The following is a 23031-nucleotide window of genomic DNA, read 5'->3' as shown; positions in this document are numbered from 1 at the left end:
TAAATTAATACCGTTAGAAAGCATGTCTATAGGATCTCAAGTTTTCCGTTTAAAATTGATCACTGTTTTACTACATTCCTAATCAATATAGATATCATGCTCATAGGACATCACTATTACGCCTAGGCAAGCCTGTAAGGCAATTAAAACTCTGTGACTATAAAACTGCGCTTTAAAACTGCTCGCATTCACAGGTCTAAAATCAGTAGGTCTTTGACACTTTAGTCCTAATTCAATGTTGTATACTTTCTGCTCACTTAGATACCATATTTTAGGGTTTTCTCTTAAATACTTGAAACTGTTATTTGAGACGTATGCTTGTTTGTTATGATTGTGGAGGTAAAATGTGAGCCTTTATTTGTTCCTCCTTTAAGTGTAGTCCTAATTGTTTTGATTGACGCCTAGACTTTTATCCTTTAAAATTTTAGGATGGTCTAGAACTATCTAAAATTAGAGGTCCTAAATACCTCCAGGGCCACGAGGAAGGGACGGTAGTGCACGCATAGGATATCTTTCAAGGTTGCTAGAACGCTTTAGGCTATGACCAAGTGAGGGAATTGGGTAGTAAGGGATATGATGACTACATGCTAATGTCACGTGTAGCCCCTCGTTGAGGAGTTTTTACCGGGCATTGTGTGGGTATGATCTTGTAAGCTAACCAACCTAAGACCCCTCTTTCCCAACTCCCATCGTTTAAATAAATTTTACTTTCCTTTATATATGTGTCACTTGTTCAAGTCTTTTTCTTTCATTACTTGAATCATGCATGTGCTTAAAAAATACCAAAACATGCCTTTATTTGCAAGTATGTGTTTAGAATATTTATTTGTTAAAAGGACTAATTCACATAAGTATAAGTTCGGCCGGGACCCACCGTTGTGGACCAAGAGGGGTGCCTAACACCTTCCCTCAAGGTTATTTCGAGCCCTTACCCTATATCTCTGGTTATGCAAACTAGTCTAAGAGTTAATTGCTCTAGGTGACCTAACGCACCATAATCCGTTAGGTGGCGACTCTTCAAAATACACAAATCCCAAAAAGAAATGAGTTATTACCCCCATTAATGTCGAAACCCAGACTTCTCTCCGCGGAGGAAAAAAAGGGGGCGCGACAGGTGTTGGTGCACTTTACTTGCTCCGGAGTTGCCTATTTGGTCAGTATGATTTGGACATGTATTGATTGGTATGACGGGGCCCTGTCCCGACCTTTATGATGTGTATGTACCCTTAGAGACTTGTAGACAGATGTCATGTATATGAAACATTATATGGCCTTGTCAGCCTATGTTCAGTGTACAAATGTTCATTTTGGTCTTATAAAACCGTATGTCACATGTATAAGTTTGTATTACATGTTGGGTCGTCCTATGTCAAGTATTCCCTTATGTTTTATTCTGATTATATCATAACGGACCTTCCGGCCCATTTACCCATGATAGTATAATAAGAAAGATACGTTACATTGGTACTCGGTAGAGTAAAGTACCGGGTGCCTGTTGCGGCCCTCCGATTTGGGTCGTGACAGAACGTCACCTGCAAATGGGTTAAATGGTCCTCTGCGCACAGGGACTTAACTAGAATGTCATCAATATAAACTTCCATGGATTTGCCTATTTGATGTTCGAACATCTTATTAACTAGGCATTGATATGTGGCTCCTGTATTTTTTAGCCCGGAAGGCATTACATTATAACAATATGTACCATACTTCATGATGAACAAAGTCTTTTCCTAGTCCTCTGGGTTCATTTAAATTTGGTTGTACCCGGAGTAGGCATCGAGAAAAGTAAAGATCTCGTGGTCGGCCGTAGCATAGATCAAATGATCGATATTGGGCAACAGGAAAGAATCTTTAGTGCATGATTTGTTCAAATCTTTGTAGTCTACACACATTCTAAGTTTATTCCCCTTTTTAAGGACTACCACTACGTTAGGTATCCATTCAGGATATTTTACTTCCCTAACGGATTCTATCTTGATAAGTTTGGTTACCTCTTCTTTGATAAATGCATGCTTTTCCTCGGACTAAGGTCTCCTCTTTTGCTTCACCGATTTAAATCTGGGATCGACACTTAGTCGATGGGTAGTTATCTCTGGTAGGATCCCTGTCATATCTAAGTGGGACCAGGCGAAGCAATCAATGTTATTGATAAGAAATTGAATGAGTTTTTTCCCTGTCATAACCTTTCTTTCTGGAAGATTCTCGATCAATATGGCCTGCTCGAGTTCTTCGACTGTGGACTTCATCGCATCTGATTCCTCGGGGGTAATGAAGGCTCGGGGGATAAGGAAATCTTCTTCTTCGTCCTCGACCACCTGTTCATCGAATACCTGTCCCTCGGGCTCAATCGAGGTTATGGGCTGTGATTGCTATTTGGCCACTTGTTCATCCTTTGACTTTTCCAGTGTGGATGATATCGATACCGGTGCCAAGTTGTGTACTGCAAACATCTCCTTAGTTGCATGTTGCTCTCCATATATTGTTTTCATGCCATCCTTTGTTGGGAACTTCATCATTTGATGAAGGGTCGATGGCATCACCTGCATGCTATGGATCCACGGCCTTCCAAGCAAAGCATTGTACCTCATGTCACATACGATGACATGAAATTTGGTATCTTGTATGGTTCCGGTCACGTTGACTGGGAGGATGATTTCTCCCTTCATTGTTTTACTTGCCATGTTGAAGCCATTCAAGACTCGAGATGCTGGTATGATTTGACTGAGCAACCCGAGCTGCTCCACGATCCTTGACATGATTATATTTTTTGAACTACCTGGATCCACGATAACACATTCAACTTGAACTTTATTTAAAAGGATAGAAATTACCAGTGCATCGTTGTGAGGCTGAGATAAGGCCTCGATGTCTTCCTCACTGAATGTGAGGGTGTCCTCGGGCATGTAGTCCCGAGTTCGTTTCTCCCTTGTGATGGATACTTTGGTACGTTTGAATATAGGTCATATGGGACGTCGACTCTACCGATGATCATGAATGACATGTTGAGGTTCTCCAGGTTCATTCTTCCTGTTTGTATCTCTTTCTCGAAAATGGTTCTTGGCCCGTTCACTGAGAAATTCATGAAGATGCCCCTCGTTGAACAACCGGGATACCTCCTCTCTAAGTTGCCTGTAATCATCGATCCTATGCCCATGAGTACCATGATACTTGCACATCAAATTAGGGTTCCTATGAAAAGGATCAGTCTGTATAGGCTTGGGACATCTAGTATCTCTAATTTGCCAATGGCTGAGACGATACCTGAGGCATCGACGCTGAAGTTGTACTGTGATAATCGGGATGCCTCCGCTGGTCCCAAGTGCCTATCAAACCCGATTTTGCTCATAAGACCCCGGGAACTTTGACCCCGATCTGCTCTTTGATTATTCTGAGGTATATTACGCCTGGAAATGTTTCTTCGATCCTCGACGTATAGCTGATATCTTTCCTTATTTGACCTTGACCCCTGTCTGCATTTCCCGACTCCTTTGCTAGTAACCTGTTTGGATAAAATGAACCCGAGGGGGATCCCAACTGATCATCCTCGACCCTAAATTTTTATTGGTACCTGTTATGCACATTTGCCCAAGTCACAACGGGATACTCGATCAAGTTCTGCTTCAGATGCTTCGAAGCTATTGAATTTCGTTCATTTAGCCCCTAAGTGAAGGCTTATACAGCCCAGTTATCGGAGACCGGTGATAACTCCATTTGTTCTGACTGGAAATGAGAGACTAATTCCCTCTGCATCTCGTTCTCCCTTTGCTTTATTTTGAATACATCGGACTTCCTTGTTGCGACTTTTATGGAACCGGCATGTGCCTTTACAAACGAGTCTGCCAACATGGCGAACTAATCAATAGAGTTCGGGGGTAAGTTATGGTACGAAATCATGGCACCCTTAGACAGAGTTTCCCCAAACTTTTTTAGCAAAACAAACTCAATCTCATCGTCTTCCAAATCATTTCCTTTTATGCCACAAGTATATGTGGTGATGTGCTCATTAGGATCAGTGGTCCCGTTGTATTTTGGGATGTCTGGCATCCAAAACTTCTTCGGGATGGGATTCAGAGCCGCACTCTGGGGGAATGGTTTTTGCACGAACTTCTTCAATCCAGTCCTTTCAAAATCGGAGGTGCTCTCGGTATTTGGTCGACCCTCGAGTTGTATGTTTCCACCTTTTTATCGTTGTCCTCAATCCTTTTTTCTCCTGACTCGATCCTCTTCGTGAGTTCCTAGAGCATTCTCATGAAGGTGGGGTCAATTCCCAAGCCGTTGTTTCTTGATCTCTCCGGGGTTGGCTCAACACGATGAGCGGTTTCTGGCCCAGCCACGCTCGGAGTCTTTTGCTGACTCTGTAACTGGGCGATAGCAACTTGTTGTGCTTACAACATCTCAAAAATCACTTGTAGACTAACTTCTCTTTCTCATTGAGCCTGTGTCCTTTGAGCATCAGGTTGATCCCCTCTGCGTACACTTCCTTCGACATCAGTGTCCAAATCAACGTTCACGGTAATGTGTGAACTAACATTGATGGGGTTGGGTGCTGGTGCTACCCCAGGGTTTAGCGGTGGCACACCGGTCCCTACAGCTGTTGCATTTTTTTCTCCATGGGATCCGAGACCGTCGTTTCCATGCACGGGTGTATTTGCTGAGCTAGACATATCTTAGCCTAAAATCAAAGAATCTTTGACAAGAAAAAGTGTGAAGAATAACGTGTGTTATCAGAAAACTAGCACTAAAATAATCACTATTATCTTTAGCCCCACGGTGGGCGCCAAACTGTTTACCTCAAAAAATGTGAGTAACAATTAAAGGTGATTTGTGGTTTTAAAGATATGTGATTTATTCCAATGCTAGTGAATATACAAGTAATATTAGGTTTAAGTAAGAAGAATTGATGAACCAAATAGAGTTGTTTAAGCAACGGGGACCTCGAGCTCGATTATTTCGAGGGCCTCGAGGTGAGTTAAGAGCAGATGAAATATGAACAATAAAGTAAAAATAATAAAGCTGAAGAATAATTGTGGAGCACAGTAAACGAGAAAAGCATAGTAGAATATTCTATTGCAGTGAATGAGATGAGATTGAAAATAATTGGGGTCCCCTTTATATAGGAGGGGAAAACTCTAATATGGTACATTTTCAATTATGGTAAAGAATTCTATTGGTACAACTGTATAACAACCTAGTACAACCTCGTACTATTTCGTACAAATCTTATCCCTTAATTTATGCCCTGATCCACGTGTCTTTGAGAAATTCCCGCTTTTTCTTGAGTGTCATCGAAATTGTTACTGTTTATATTGATTAACAAAGCATTTTGTGATGAAAAAAATAAGTTCAAGTTTAAAATTAATCATGTTTAAATGAATCAAATTAAATATTTTTTCAGGATGATTAAGTTCAAAATTTTACTCGTAGCGAAAAGGCTCGTGATGCATAATATAACTCAAAAGCCAATATCAGATTTGAGTCAATATTTCTAGAGATTGTCATTTGTCACGCTTTCGTTTACCGGAACTTTATTTTTCCACTACCAATAAGTGGAAAGTTTTGATTCTTCAAAAAAAAAGCAGAATAGCCTAAATGACACTTATACTTGTGCCACTTTGTTATCCCGGTCCCCAAACTTAATGAAATTTCATCTAAACATTTCTACTCTTTCAAAAATAAGATTTTAAACCCTTCTGACCATTGACCAAGCCTATGTGGCATTTGCTTTGCTGAGTTGGATAAAATGCGTGACTACAAGCTTTAAGAAGCGAGTAAAAGTTTATGATTCTAATTAAAAATACCAAAAAATAAAAAGAAAAGAAAAAATAACGGGGGGTGGGGGGTTAACGCCCAGAAGCATTCAAGCGTCTTCCAATCCCCAGTTTTCTTTTCCTTCTACCCCTTTCTCCTCTCATCTTTTCCTTTTTTTTTACACCGTGCTCAAAGGTGGTATGCGGGATTGTATCTTTTTCTTTTTTTTTGCTTGTTATTATGGTTTTGGTAGCGGATGTGCTTGAGATTTTAGAAAGACTTAGTTTTGGGGAGGTATTGTTAGAGCTAGTGATGTTTGTGGGGTTCATATGGATTGTTGTTCTTGTTGGGGTGTTGGTGGGATGGGCATGGAAGCTCAAGTGGGCTAATCTTAGCCCTGATTCTTTTGATTCACCAAAATGTTTTTGCCTTTTCTTCTTCCGATATGCTCCTCCAGAACTTGTAATCTGGGTTTGATTCCCTCAATTCTCTCAAATTGCAACTTCCCACCTGCATTTCTTGAATCAAGGAAATTCAGTCCCTGCTAATGGCTGATTTTCAGAGAGAGAAAGGCATGAATGTGTTTGTGAGAGAAAACTTTAGGATTCAACTTTTTCTTTTCCAAAGATAGTTTTTGTGAATAAAAATAATGACATGGAATATTTTTATCTGACGTGGATAATACAGTGAGACGATTGAGGAACACACACGGTCAGAAAGGTTTAAAATATTACTTTTGAACGACTAGAGGTGTCTAGATGAAATTTCATTAAGTTTGAGGACCGGAATGACAAAATGACACAAGTATAAGTGCCATTTAAGCTATTCTGCCAAAAAAAGGAGAAAGAGAAAAAGGTTTCTTCTTTATAAAGTAATGAGCTATTCTTCATTGTAGTAGCAAAATATTGTATTTACGTACTAACTACTAAGGATAAAGCACTATTGAGAACACAAATATTTGATTGTATTTTTACATTTAGTAACAAAAAAACAATTGGCAATCACTAATTATATAAGAGGTTACCATTAGAGGGGAACTTTTTTCTTAAGTCATTCTCTAAAATTGACAATTTAAAAAAAAATGTTATATCTGTTATAAATATATTATATTATGGATGTTCATTTAGTACTCCGTTGTAAATAAGCTTCCTGAAGAAGCTTATCCATATGGGACTCCACCGTAAATATGTTTATATATTTAAGTACTCTATTGGAAATAAGCTTCCTGAAGAAGCTTATCACTTCGATACCCGGTTATAGATAAACATTACCCCCGGTAGAAGATTATCCATACCAGGTATAATAAGCTTATCCTTTCAGTACCCAGTTATGGATAAACATTACCCCCGGTAGAAGATTATCCATACTGGGTATAATAAGCTTATCCTTTCAGTACCCAGTTATGGATGAATATTATTCCCGGTAGAAGATTATCCATACCGGGTATAATAAACTTATCCTTTCAGTACCCAGTTATGGATAAACATTACCCGATAGAAGATTATCCATATCGGGTATAATAATCTTATCCTTTCAGTACTCCGTTATGGATAAACATTGCTCTCAGTAGAAGATTATCCATATCTGGTATAGTAGTAGCTTACACAGCAACTTCCTTTCTTCTATAAATAGAAGAGATTTCAGTTCATTATGTACATCAGTTTGAATTCGAATAATATATCAGTTTCTCTCTATACTTGTCTTTACTTTATAGTCTTTATTTTATAACACGTTATCAGCACGAGACTCTGCCATCTCGAGCAAATATTTTGAAAGTATCTGAGGTAAGAACTTTCTTTTCCTAAATAATGTCAAATCTTTCTAAACTTGAATTTGTAGCCCTGGATATATCGGGCAAAAGCTACATGTCTTGGGTGCTTGATGCTGAAATTCATCTTGATGCGATGGGTCTGGCAGACACCATCAAAGACAAAAATCAGGCATCAAACCAAGACCGTGCCAAAGCAATGATATTCCTACGCCATCACCTTGATGAGGGCCTGAAAATGGAATATCTTACTGTTAAAGATCCAGTCATACTGTGGAATAATTTGAAAGATAGATATGACCACCTGAAGATGGTCGTTCTTCCACAGGCACGATATGATTGGACTCATCTAAGGCTACAAGATTTTAAATCTATCAGTGAGTATAATTCTGCTATGTTCAGAATTATTTCCCAATTGAAGTTATGTGGTGATAATATTACTGATCATGATATGTTGGAGAAAACTTTCACCACTTTTCATGCCTCGAATATGCTCCTGCAGCAGCAATATCGAGAGATGGGATTTAAAAAGTATTCTGAACTTATCTCACATCTTCTTATAGCCGAGCAACATAATGGGCTATTAAAGAAAAATCATGAAAGTTGACCTACTGGTTCTTGTCCATTCCCTGAAGTGAATGAGACGAACTTCCACCAGGCTAAACGTGGAAAAGGTCGTGGCCCCAGTCGTGGTCATGGTCGTGGTCGGGAAAGAAACTCTAATCATGGTAATAATAATGCACCAAAGAACACTCCTCACCACCAGCAGTGGAAAAGGAAGGAACAAAAGCATGAAGCAGTGCAAGCACTAAATGCAGAAAATGCATGCTATAGATGTGGAGAAAAAGGGCACTGATCACGTACCTGTCGTACGCCAAAGCACCTGGTTGAGCTTTATCAAGCCTCCCTAAAGAAGACAGAGAAAAATGCTGAAGCAAATTTTATTTGTGAAGATAATTTAGACTTCATGCATTTGGATGTAACTGATTACCTTGCACTCCCAGAAGAAGAAACAAGTCATGTAGTTGGTGGTGAATCTATAGAAATGTAAATATTTTAATTTTTGTTGTTTGTAATAGATAGTATCGTTATGTAATTGTTATACATAAAGAAAAAATTATGATTTGATAATGATGTTTACTATAATATATCTTATTTATGTCATTTTGAAGAATATGGATAATATTATTAGATCAACTTAAACTCTAGCAGAGTTTGTAAGAAATATACAACCACCAGAAGTAGTTATATTTCATATATCTCATTGTAATTATATTTTGTTAACCACCAGAAGTGATATATGTCTATGATCACCAGAAGTGATAATTTAGGGTTTCTATGGTTACAATTGAAGATAAGCTACATAAATATTCTCTATATTAAATGCACGCCTCGATTTGCTCCTGAAGTAGTAAATATTTTAAAAGAGATTAAGGCATCACAATTTGATGTGATTAATGCGCATTCAGATAATTATGTTCGATTTCCTGAAGGATGAGAACTTTGGATAATATTAATCCATTCCCTGAAGTGAATGTGATAATATTAATAAATCGGGTAAATATGAACGCACTATTGATGTGAATATATCACAATTCACCTTCAGAAGAGGTAATATAATTGAGAGAATATATACTCAATATTTCGTATTTTAAATTTGCTCTTGAAGAAGTAACACAATTGAAATTACCTCCTGAAGTAGGAAAATATTATGAAGAAGAGTTTTCTTGTGCTTAAACAATTGTTTTACATTGTTTATTTGATTGTGATTTTCTCTTATGATACCAGAAGTGTATGAGAAATATTTGATAGTACAAAATGTATCAACAACTCCTGAAGAGCTAACTGTTTGCCTAAAGGATACATGACACCAGTAGTGCCCGATAAATATTAGATTGTGGATAATAAATGAAGGCTCTCGAAGAGCTTATATACAAATATGTCATTCATATTATATGATTATGGTCAAAACATATGTTGTAGTAAACCTGAAGTTTACTAATACAAATGGCTATCATATTGAGACTACAAATGATTGGAAGATTGATAATCTTCATGTTTCCACAATCATAGGGGGTAAAATAATATGTATGTGAGAAGTTACCCATCTTATTCTTTAATTTGTACTATATCATGTATCACAGTAAACCAGAAGTTTACTAAAACAAAAGTTTATGCCATAGTAAATCAGAAGTTTACTAAGAGATAGCACATGACATGATAAACTTGAAGTTTTCATTTGCCATTTTTAAATGAGCTATTTGAGAATTCAGATAAGCATATACTAAAGAACTAGAAGATTCTTCAGGAATTGTCATGTGTTGCTTGCTCTCATAATGAATTGATTATATCAGCTAAGGTTGGGACTTAGACCCCTGATTCTAAATATATAAAAGGTGAATATGAGCCCGTTCACCTATCATGTGAACCACTTATAGGTGCATATATGAGATGGTTACATGTGTAATTATTGTCAACCTGCAGTTTGACATTTGGAATTGCTTTGCTCGATTAAGAGCATAATTTTCAGATTATGAAATCAAGACAGTTTATCTTGACAATGTTGGTTTATATCCAAGCTGGTTTAGCATTGAATACCTCCTATTAATGGCTAAACCATTGCTTATGAGAACAAAGCTTCATGTGTTGGTCTAAGATTTTCTAAATTGCATATAACAACACTTGTATGCATCAGATCAATAATATATGATAAGTCCTCCCTTCACAATTGGTTTAGGATCGGAAACCAAATATTTTTACTATCTTTTGTTGTGTGGTATATGATTAATTTCTCTACCATAATACACAAAGATATGTTTCCCAAAGATGATTGGGGATATATGTTAGTTTTTCTAACATTTGGGGGATGGAATAAACAGTTGAAAAATATGCTATATGAATCGAATTATCATTAATATGATCCTCACTTAGAAGATAATTCAAGTCGAATGCCAGAAGCATTTGCTGATCCAAAATTAAATATCATATTTCAGCTACAAATGCTCCTATTAAAATTAAAGTCCCTGAAGGATAGAGTTTACTGTACGCATGAAGCGTGGTAGACCAATCGGTTCCAAAGGTAACAATCCTTGAAAAATAGTAGGAGCTAATGATCAAAATGATCATAATGAGGAGGAAATAAGCTCTAGAAGAGCCCACGACATAACATTTCATGAAACTCCCGAAAAAGTTCAGGTACCTGAAAATAAAGAAAGTGATGAGATCTCCACAAGTTATGTCGCTTCGGAACTGACACAAAATGATCGTCGACGATATATTTAATACAATATAGTGCACAATATTGTAAAAGATTGTGAGGATCGGACTAGCAGTCCAGACACTTGAAGATGTCATACCATTTAGATACAAGTCTTAACCTATATGACTTATTTGGCTAAATCTATATGAAGATCCTTGAAGGATTGAAAATGCCCGAAGCATATAATTCAAAGTCTTGAGAAATGTACTCGATCAAATTATAAAGATCTTTGTACGGTTTAAAGCAATCTGTGCGCGTGTGGTATAATCGCCTCAGTAAATATTTGCTGAAAGAAAGTTACATAAATTATGTTATTTGTCCATGTATTTTTATAAAGAAAATGTCATCAAAATTTGTTACACTTGCTGTTTATGTTGGTGACATAAATCTTATTGGAACTCCGGAAGAGCTCCAAGAGGGTCTTAAAAATACTTTTACATGGACAAAGTGTACCCATTAAGTACACCAATGAATATTCAATCACTTGAAGTGAATAAGGATCCGTTCCAACCTCTAGAAGAGGATGAGGAGCTCCTTGGTCCTGAAATACTCTATCTCGGTGTAGATAGTGCACTTATTTATCTTGCTAATACTAACAAAAGTGGTGCAGATCGTATTGGTAATGCAGATGCAGGTTATTTATCCGATACCCATAAAGCTCGATTTCAAACCGGCAAGTAGGGAGTGCATATGATTGAGATCAGTGATTCATTCGAGAAACATGTGGGTTGGAATGTGATAAAAGACCCACAATATTATACGGAGACAATGTTTCATGCATAGCCCTATTAAAAGGAGGATTTATAAAAGGAGATAGAACGAAGCATATTCACCAAAATTATTCTACACACAAGATCTTCAGAAAAATGGTAACATTGATGTGCAACAAATCCGTTCAAGTGATAATCCAGCAGATTTATTCACTAAATCTTTGCCAACTTCAACTTTTGAGAAGATGGTATACAAGATTGGAATACAGAGACTCAAATATTTGAAACAAGGTTTTCATCAGGGGGAGTAAAATACGCGATGCACTATTTTTCCCTTACTAAGATTTTTTCTCATGGTGGTTTTCCTTATAAGGTTTTTAATGAGGCACCTAGTAATGCGTATTACTAAATATGTGTACTCTTTTTCCTTCACTAGGATTTTTTCCCACGTGATTTTTCCTAGTAAGGTTTTAATGAGGCACATTATCTTTTAATGAACATCCAAGGGGAGTGTTATAAATATATTATATTATGGATGTTCATTTAGTACTCCGTTGTAAATAAGCTTCCTGAAGAAGCTTATCCATATGGGACTCCACCGTAAATATGTTTATATATTTAAGTACTCTATTGGAAATAAGCTTCCTGAAAAAGTTTATTACTTCGATACCCGGTTATGGATAAACATTACCCCCGGTAAAAGATTATCCATACCGGGTATAATAAGCTTATCCTTTCAGTACCCAGTTATGGATAAACATTACCCCGATAGAAGATTATCCATATCGGGTATAATAAGCTTATCCTTTCAGTAACCAGTTATGGATAAATATTATCCCCGGTAGAAGATTATCCATACCGGATATAATAAGCTTATCCTTTCAGTACCCAGTTATGAATAAACATTACCCCCGGTAGAAGATTATCCATATCGAGTATAATAAGCTTATCCTTTAAGTATTTCGTTATGGATAAATATTGCTCTCAGTAGAAGATTATCCATATTTGGTATAGTAGCAGCTTACACAGCAGCTTCCTTTCTTCTTTGAGTTCATTATGTACATCAGTTTGAATTCGAATAATATATCAGTTTATCTCTATACTTGTCTTTACTTTATAGTCTTTATTTTATAACAATATATGACAATAAGGAAAATTATAAATGAAGAGCTACAATTTATTTTAAAAAAAATTAAATGTATATGGAAGTGGAAAACTGAAGGTGTAAATCATATTAACAATTGCGACTTATAAATCGCATGCCTAAATGTGACTTGTAAATCAATCATCTATCGCGGCTGATAAATCACATCAAATATAAATCGCACTGCCTAATTGGGTGTTATAAACAGCATTCTTTCTATTCACGCTTCCGGGTTAGATGCTCCCCGGTTTTGTTTAGCGTTTACAGCAATTTCTGTATTCTCTGATGGTAGAAAACCGTTGATACTTCCGGGTCGGATAGCGGGTGTGAATCCGGTTTCATTATTGGAAGGGCACAAACACAATTACAATGATGCTGTGAATTAGTATGTTTTTTGATTGATTCTTATTGTGGATCATAATAGATTTTTGTGTTTATTTATTTATTTCTATGCTCGTTGTGCCCTTGCGTTTAATATGAATTTAGAGAGTATAAGATGTAAATATGTTTTGCAGAAATTGATATCTTTGTTATTCTTAATACATGAGTGCGTGGGAAAAGTATGCTGTTATTTTCATACTGGTGCTCGTAATAGTTTTATTCTTTTTGACACAGAGGAAGCATATTATTGTCTAAATATTTAAATAAAAATCGCGTTAGATACTTTCCTGCAATTTCTATTGGGAGTATGCTACTAGTTTTATTGTTAGCTTGTTTAGTATCTGATTCAGTTTAATAGAAGTCTTTGTTTGAGTTAAAAAATTTACTTTTTCCTACTCCTAATATGTTCTTCTATTTATATGAAGATATCCTAATACTACCTATTTTGATTTTCTAATGTAGATGTGTTATATTAAACCTTAATAAATTTCTATTAAGTATATAATGAGAACTCAAGCAGAAAATCTTATGAGCCTTTTTAGATATCTAGGCAAAGATGAGCTCGAGCTTGAGGCTTGTTAAACTTCTACTGGTCGAGTTTGAGCACGATTTAGTATTTGAGCTGATCTCAACTTGTATATTAACACAGTCTAGTTCGACAATCAAAACTTGGCCAGGCTCGATTGAATTTACAAAATCTAGTGTAATGCAAATAAAAATAAACATGAAAATTCAGTTTTTATACAGTTAGGGATTTCCTTATGGATTCAGATTGACATGATTTAGAAGTCGGTGGTGTAGAGAATGTGCGAAGGCTAAGATGTATCCTTTCGTTAATTAATATTTACTCTTTACTATTTGAGAGGATAATTAGAAATGGAGACTTGTGCATACCAAGGCTAACTATCGAGCTTTCTTGGGAAAATGGTTGTGGAGATCCACATATGAGGAGAACCTCTCTTTTGTAGGAGGTGATAAGCGTGAAGCAGGATGCAGTCAATATGGGTGGCTCTCAGAAAAAGTCTCATCATCATGCTGAACGAGTAAAGGAAAGAGAATATGAAGCAAAGAAAAAATAATCACAAGTCTCCTAACTGAATAAGCAACTTGGCTAAAGTCACGGAGAGGATGTGGATCATCTTCCACTCCATAACATTTTTCTTCAGAAATATGGGTGGTGATGTTCTCCATTTTCAAAAATTAATAGGTGGTTCCTAGAACAGTAATTCCATATGATTAGTGAAGATATAGTAGATACAACCGTCAACCGGTAGTTTCAATGGATCCATTCTTCCATAAATGGAGTGAACCAAGACAACATATATGAGAATGAGGATTGAAAAGCAATAAGCAATTTACCATCTTTGGTGTCCTGCATTTTTGCTAGTTTTGGAACTTAAAACCTATACTGATAAGTTTATAAGATAAGACACGCTCAATCAGTGTTATTAACAGCTATCGCTTTGTCGGTCAAAGCAATGAAGCGATACAATGCGAGGTGTTACCATGTCGTGGTGAAGTTATGCACTTTAAAGAACTGTGCACTTCAAATAATGATGTGCAAAGTAATCCGAATGAGAAACAATCAATTCTTTAACTACCATGTTTGAGGAGTTGGATTGATATCAACATTATTGTACTGCCTTCGTCCTGTTTTATTGTTAAGGGGTTTGGAGTACGAGAATCAAAGCACCTAATTTTCAATGTGGATTTCGGCATAGATATTTCAATTTTTTTAAAATTAAAATTTACGTATTTGAAAACTATGTGGAAAGGACCATACATCAGCATAGTTAATAATTCAAAGTATTACAACATAGTTTAAGAAAATCTTAGTCAAAGAACTGTTTGACTCCCCAAAATAGTGTTAGTGTTACATAATGGGACATAGGGAGTATATTGGGTATTGGGTACTGAAATTAGTTGTTCTAATTGCAGTTTGATTACTATAATACTAAACTTATTATTTTTGGCATTTTTTAATTTTCATAAATTGCATGCTTTACTTGAAAGTGTTTATGTTATTTCAAGCTTTTCTTTCTGAACTGTTTTAAAAACAGATTTTATTAACCTGTGAAGAATAAAGTTATCTGGATGCAGATTCATGCTATAAAATCATGAATGTTAAGCCAATGTTAGAAACTTATCATGTAAACTTGCCTAGAAATGCTATGGAGTTTAATCTTTTCCTCTTGTTATGACAATTTGAGCCTTGGTATGAATGTGACAAAATTCTCGCTAGTTGTTCTCATCAACATTAGGGCTCCAACCAGTTATGTGATCTGCCTGTTTTCTTGATCAGTAGATAAGTTTCTACTGCCATGTTTATTTCTATGTTGGTGTTAGGTAGTTAAAACTTGCTGTGCACTTTCACACGTTGAAACAGAGGTTTTAAATGGATTTAAAGCTAATGTGTGTCCAATGAATTTTGTTACGTGCAGAAGCAGCAAAACAGGTAAATAATTGGTAGATGAGTATGCTAATTTGTAACCTATACTCATTTTACAAGCCAGAGATTTAGGATCCGTCAACCATTTACCTATTTTTCCACCTCTATATATTGGTAGATTAGATTAACATACGACTGACTACTAAAATTGAATATTGTGCTTATGTGAATTATAACTTCCATTCATGTATCAGGTGGAATTTTCTTGAGATATACGTTTATTACTCTAAATTTTAGTATCATCTTTGAAACCAAACAGTTTTTTAGCTTTATGGAAAGTTTCTGTTGTTCAAAAAGCATTTAATTGCACATTTGCGCGTGTTAACATTTTTGGCTCCTTAATTGCTTGTTTATTTGATCTCCATCCCTTCTTCTTTTAGCCTTTCTCTGGGTTCAGGTCATAGGATATCTCTAGAGAATGGAGGTCTAGAACATTGATAAAGTATTTGCATGTATAAACTTGACATAAAATTTGTTACCATTTTTAAATACATTTGATCCTTACCTCCTACCACCCCCACCCCCTTTCAGTTCAATCAGTACCATTATCTCCTAATATTTAGCTAGTAAATTGAACACTGTAGGTGCTTTACCTTTGGCTTTGGTTTTTGACTATGTGTTGGATGCAATGGTCATGTTCCAGGAAATAGATTTTGGCTTACTCTGCAGATCAGAACTTTTTATGTATGCTTTAAAGCACTATCCTCGTGATCTTTGCACGGAACACTCGTGAGGAGTGCCACTTGCCTTTTCATCTGTTACAACTCTGCCACTTGCATCAGTATTCCTTCCAGATGCATGCACACTTCATTTTACTGTTCTATATATCGGTCAGTTGCTGGATATGAACTGCATAACCCATTTCCAGTAATTCCACTGGCTTCCCTCTGTCCCTGAATAATGGTAGTCTAACCTTTCTCTTTTTCACCAGAGACTCGCTCCAAATTATCAGTGTCTTCATCAGATGAAATTTTTGTTTTGACATCTGCTATCAGATTTCGTTTACTTGGTATAGCTCTGGTATGAGTGCTTGTGAATATTCTGAGGAAATTGAGTGCATTGATTGTCCACAAAGTTTCCTAATATACTTTTGCTGATAAAGATTTATTTGGTGCATGTTTGTTTCTGTAATTGAAGTATCACCTTGCTTCTTTTCGTGTTTAAATGCAGCGAATGCTTTTATTGGCATTAAGTTATTTAAGTATGGTAGACCGTCAAATATGGCATCCTTGCTGCTCTTCGTGTTAAATGCAGCAAGTGATTTTATTGAAAATCTGACGGCGTCATTTTCGAGTTATTTAAGGATTCTAGAATGTGAATATCTAGATCTAGCAGTCCCTGGTTAATTTCTAAATTAGGTTCTGCTGGAAATAAGTGTTTTTATTCTTCTCTAGATTGGTATAGAGATAGTTGTGTAGTTGATTAACTGAAAAAGTTACGTGCAGCGTCTCTGGAGTAGGACTAGGATGTGTGACCCCTTGGGATGTCCTCGTGTCACATCCACCGTGTTATCGAAGTATAAGTTTCCTCTCTGTTTTAAGTGCTTCCATTATACCAGCATAACTTACTGGCCGAGCCCTTCGTATAAGGTTTTCCTGGATGATTGTTGAATGAAAAGTTCCGATTCTGCTCATGTGCTTCTATTAGACCAGCATAAATTATCATTGTCAATGAACTTGTAATCTTTGTAAAGTCTTACACGTGCTAGACTGTTCCCGCAGGTACATTACTGGAATGTCCGAGGATCAGGACTTTGTATCGGAGAAAGATCTGGATCATTTTCTGCAACTTCTAGATGGTAAAGGCACCTGGCTCCTAGAATTGCTTGACCCATATTCTTAAGGGTTGTTGCCATTTGGATATATCTTCGGTACCTTTTTACCAAATTAAAAAGGGAGACAATCTTTTAAATTCACAAGTTTTGAGTTTGATTTTATGATATCTGCCTTCTTCCTCTGAGGAACCCGTTGCTGATTCACTGTTTCCGGACAAATCATTTGAGAGCTGCAATTTGACATGAAAAGGCTTGCTTTGTGTTCTGAACTTGCGATATGTGTGTTTTTAAGTTACTGTTTATTTTGATGTAGTCGGAAGGATGGGTGATCATGACATATGGAATTTTAATAGGTGCAACACGTTTGATACTTTACACATCGACATTTCAATTTTAAAAGTTATACTTATGTCAGTTCTAGAATTATCCGTGACCAAGATACCAAGTTTATAATGAATTTTGTGGTACGAAAGTTGTGCTGATTGCTATGAAATTGAATTCTTTCATCTATATTTGGAAAACCATATTCATCGGTTTTGCTCTACGTTTTGCTTAGTGGTTTTGTCTATCAAGAAAAGCTTATCTCTATCCTAGAATTAATTAATTTTCTTCTTATCTTCCAGAGTCTCTTGGTATACAAAGTGAACTATGTCTTTGTTCACTTTTTTTATTTTATCGTCATTATGTATAAGTTTTAGAAACTATGTAGTCACCCATGATGTGTCATTGTTTATGTTTCCGGAAACAATGTAGTCATCCATCATATGTACATCGGTAACATGAAATCTATTGCAGGGTGCACCCTCTCCAGCTTTTCAAAGGCGAGACAAACCTAGGCGTGTAGACCTGTACTTTTCAAATTGGGTTGTTAAGCCTGGTAAGTGGTGCCATTTCTAGTGGATGTACAAAACGAAAAATATCAACTTTGCCAATTGTCTAGGACACTATAGCTTAAGATTTACTTTAAGTGTGCACTTGTAACTATGGTTACTGTGGAATCAAAGAAAAGGGATGGACAGCTATCTGCATGTGAGATCACACTAGTTCAGTATGATGATTTGGGCATCCCAAAAGATGTAGTACAATTAGGTGTTCGTCAGGGGATGTGGGGTACTGTCAAGAAGTTGCACAATGGCCTCCGAGCATATCAGGATGCAAGGAAGTCAGAGGCAATGGTTTCCAGGTGTGCAATGATGGCAAGAATCACTGCAAAAATATCATCTGATGTAGGTGCTGGTACTTTGGAGCGAGTCTCTGGTGAAGAAGAGAAATGTGAGACTATCGATATCCAGGGTCAGAGAGGAGGTGGTGGCATCAAGTGGAAATACGGGAAGTATTCCTACGCTGTTGATTTGAGCTTCCGAGGGGACAAGTTTTCAGTTTCACGAACTCCACGGGGATTAATCTCATCACGGTTTCAAATGGACAAACAATTATTTTACATGGAGAGTAGAGACCCTCCAGCTTCTTTTTATTGTTAGTAGTAGTGTGAATTCTCGTGTTCTCAATTTGGATAGTTATGGTTTCTAACTTATGTATTAGATCATTTTAACAAGCAGCACAGAGATCAAATTGTTCACTGCTCTTGACGAGAACATTTTCATGTGTAGACTGCATCTTATGTTCATATCAACATTTTGATATGAAAATCTAACTTTGGGATGACTAAAATGTCTTGAATCATGTTGTAGTACGTTTTCGTAAATAGATGATGTTATATGCAAAAGTACCAAACCAAACATGTGATCTTGTACCAATCTTAACCATTGAGCCTAACAACTTTTGTTTGAAATTAGGAATTATCCATTTTGCATCACCAAGATCATCATTGCTACTAGGCCCAACCCTAATGCCAGGAAATGGTGCACCGTATCATAGGCGAATTTAAGATTTTAAGTTAGTGAATATGAAGTATTAGTCCATTTGCTACTCCTTTATCGCAATAAAAATAGAATAGTAAGTATAACAGTTATTTTTCTAGAAAAATATAGTTCGTCTAAAAGGAGAACTAGAAATCAGCTTATTATTTGTACTGAGATAATTCAACCCTTTTTACTACGAACGAAATAAATTATGATGGGGAGCGTTTCTCCTTTTAATGGATCTTACACGCAGTCGCACAAATTCTAATTAATGTGAAGCCAATGCGACGAACAACCATTGAAAAACAAAAACAAAAACTTCATTTTACCACATCCAAAGATAGGATGAGCGGATAGTATGACTTCTCAGGGGCATTTGCATCTATACCCGCTTTTTGGGTCACGTTTTAACTTATACCCGCTTTGCAACAAAAATTACAAGCGTACTCACTTTTCGCGTAACTTCAGGCATACGGGCCTGAAGTAGCAAATTTTTTTGCCTGAAGTGTAGCAAAACTTCAGATATTTTTGCATGAAGTTGGGCCTGACTTGCAGACTTTAGTTCATAGTGCAAATGGCAAATTTCAATAAAACAAACAACATGTGTTGGCTGAAGTTTTTGTTTGTAATTGCTGAACTTAAGCATTCTAGTAGCTGAAGTTTTGTTCTGTATTTGTTGAACTTCAGCATGTTTTAGTTGAAGTTTTGTTCTGTATTTGCTGAACTTCAGCATGTTTTAGTTGAAGTTTTATTCTATATTTACTGAACTTCAACATGTTTTAGCTGAATCTTTGTTATGTTTGTGATGAACTTCAGGGCTGAAGTTTGTTTTGTATTTGTTGAACTTCGGCATTCTAGGAGCTGAAGTTTTTGTTTATATTTGCTGAACTTCAACATTCTTAGAGCTGAAGTTCTAAAACAACAATGACAAATTGTCATTAAGATCCAGTTGCTAACTACTATTTATTGTATACTTTAGCCTTAGAATAACAGAATTATCAGGAAATTTGAAAAGCAATACTCCCTATAAAACAAGACCATTAGTAAAAGTAACATCTTCACCTAATGCACAGAGAATCAAGTCGTGCTTTCATGTTTCAGTAGCAATTAAAATTAGAATTTCCGAACTGGACGGTCCAGAAGCTAATTCCTAGCTGTAAAGAGCTAAAATAGCAAATATAAGTTGTTCTCTCTATCTTCAGCATTCAGAAACAAAGGAGGAGGAGAAAGAGGCCTGAAGTTATTTAAACAGTAGGTACAAGTTAATTTTTTTTTTAAAAGTGGGTAAAAATTAAATATGGGCGGCCAAATAAGGTGCCCCTGCAATTTTTACCTTCTCAGGCTGTCACAACACACAAACAAGGAGCCTTTATGACGAAATGACTTACTCTCTAATTTTTTGGACCCTTTCTATAATGTGCAAATTCATGACTCAACTCTCCTCTTTGTCTCTATGGATAAAAACTTGAAATGGACCACCTAATATCAAAGCAGAGAAAAACAAAAACAAAAATAGCTTCTTCCTTCAACGATATAATAAAATATACTTATTTTATTTCAAGAAAATGAAAGGAATGTCTGGCCCAGTGGTTAGTAAAAGTGATGGAGAACCATAAAGTTTCGGGTACAAATCAAAACAAAAACAAAAACACTAGGTAATTTTTCTTTACATCTATGCAAATTTTATTGGCTGAGTTACCTGTACTTATGCTCGTGGGAGGTAATAACGAATATGAAGATTAAAATGTCTTATATTCAGTGCAAACTTGGAATTGACAATAAAATAAGTCATAATATATTAATATTTGGAAAATATCATAATCGAATAGAGAATTACTTGATTCTCTAAATAATAATAGTGTCATAAAAAATAGAATCAAAGCGTACAAAGAATGAAAAAGATATAGACACACATACAAACACTATATCTTTTTTTCTTTTTTGTTTTATGCATTTAGTATTTGAAACTCACTAACTCGATTAATTCAAATTTAACCATTTAGAATTTACTAAGGAAAAATACTTATTATCAAAAGTTTCTCCATTCCTATAACTCAACCCTGAGTCTTCCCGTTAAAAATGGAGAAGCACATTGATTCCATGATATTACGTGGTGACATGCGTATACTGTGAATAAAAGGCAGTTAGGTGCACAAAAAATTTCAGATTTACGCAAGGTCCACATTTTTTGTATACACTACGAATATGTGTGTAGAAATAATACTAGGATAGGATGGAAGTGCCAAAACTCAACATAGTGAAATTATCCTTATTGGGCCAGAAGCCTTAAATAACCATGGATTTATTTGTTTAAATATAGACCCACTTTTGGTCCCATATTTTTGGATTAACATTGACCACTTGAGCTGTAGTTTTCAATTGTGTCAAATTGCTATCAATTCTTTTCTTTAGTGCTAAAGGTCCCCTCTTTAGATGCCTAAATTTGACTTCTTACCATAAAAACAATCATAGTGTTATAAAATAAAAGCAATGCAGTAAAATGTAAACATGAAGAGATAGAGAGAATGAAGAAGTGTTTTCTTCTTTCACTTTGGTGTAATTTTTCATTGCAATTACATGGCCTTTTATAGGCATAAAAAGTAAAGATGATGGACATAAAATAGGAAATTTAATCTTTAAGTTATTCACAACATGGGCATCCAATGTAGCATCCAATGTAGTATCCAAAGTAGTATCCAATGTACAAACTATTCATAACACTCCCCCTTGGATGTCCATGTAAGATAATGTGCCTCATTAAAAACGTACAAAAAAAAATATTGGGATGTACATAGGTATTTATAATATGCATTGCTTGCTGCCTCATTAAAAACCTTACCAGAAAAACCCAGTGGGATAAAACCTTGGTTAAGGAAAAGAGTGCAGTGTGTAGTTACTCCCCTGATGAAAAATCACTTAATGTCTCGAAGACGACGCATTCCAATCTTATATATCAGCTTTTCAAATATTGAGGTTGGTAATGCTTTAGTGAACAGATCAGCCAAATTATCACTTGAATGAACTTGTTGTACATCTATTTCACCATTCTTCTGAAGATCATGAGTGAAAAAGAATTTCGGTGAAATGTGTTTTGTTCTATCTCCTTTGATAAATCCTCCTTTCAATTGAGCTATGCATGCATCATTGTCTTCATACAATATTGTTGGAATATTCTCTTTCGAAGAAAGACCACATGTTTGCTGAATGTGTTGAGTTATAGATCTTAACCAAACGCATTCTCGACTTGCTTCGTGAATGACTATTATCTCTGCATGATTTGAAGAAGTAGCAACCATAGTTTGTTTTGTCGAACGCCATGATATGGTTGTACCTCCACTTGTAAATAAATAGCCTGTCTGAGATCGACCTTTGTGTGGATCAGACAAATATCCTGCATCTGCATAACCAATCAATGATGGCTTGGATTCATTTGAATAAAATAAACCCATATCAATGGTCCCTTGGAGGTATCTGAATATATGTTTAATACCATTCCAGTGTCTTTGTGTTGGCGAAGTACTAAATCTTGCCAATAAGCTTACTGAGAAAGCTATATCTGGTCGGGAATTATTGGCAAGATACATTAATGCCCCAATTGCACTAAGATATGGTACTTCGGCACCAAGAAGCTCTTCATCATTTTCATGAGGTCGGAATGGATCTTTCTTTATATCAAGTGATCTCACAACCATCGGGGTACTCAATGGATGTGCTTTATCCATATAGAATCGCTTTAAAATCTTTTCGGTGTATGTCGATTGATGGACAAATATTCCATCTTTCATATACTCAATTTGTAGACCAAGACAAAATTTTGTCTTTCCAAGATCTTTCATTTCAAATTCTTTCTTCAAACAGTCTACTGTTTTTGGAAGCTCCCCAGGAGTTCCAATGATATTTAAATCATCAACATACACGACGATTATAACAAATTCA

General features: G+C 36.0%; 1 long non-coding RNA gene across 2 annotated transcripts; it reads left to right on the top strand.

Moving 5' to 3' along the window:
* The first annotated feature begins 12768 nt into the window (after nucleotides 1-12768).
* Nucleotides 12769-18916, top strand: LOC104242534 (uncharacterized). Of its 2 annotated transcripts, XR_011405971.1 has the most exons (4): nucleotides 12769-13014; nucleotides 17181-17257; nucleotides 18029-18110; nucleotides 18238-18916. It is a non-coding gene; the product is annotated as an uncharacterized lncRNA (long non-coding RNA). The 2 variants fall into 2 exon arrangements; XR_011405970.1 differs by lacking the exon at nucleotides 18238-18916 and having other exon boundaries at nucleotides 18029-18163.
* Nucleotides 18917-23031: the final 4115 nt, after the last annotated feature.

Source organism: Nicotiana sylvestris, chromosome 1 (genome assembly GCF_000393655.2).
Source record: "Nicotiana sylvestris chromosome 1, ASM39365v2, whole genome shotgun sequence".
NCBI classification, from domain to species: Eukaryota; Viridiplantae; Streptophyta; class Magnoliopsida; order Solanales; family Solanaceae; genus Nicotiana; species Nicotiana sylvestris.
The sequence above is the reverse complement of the archived record's forward strand: the minus strand, read 5'-3'. Positions and strand labels throughout refer to the sequence as shown.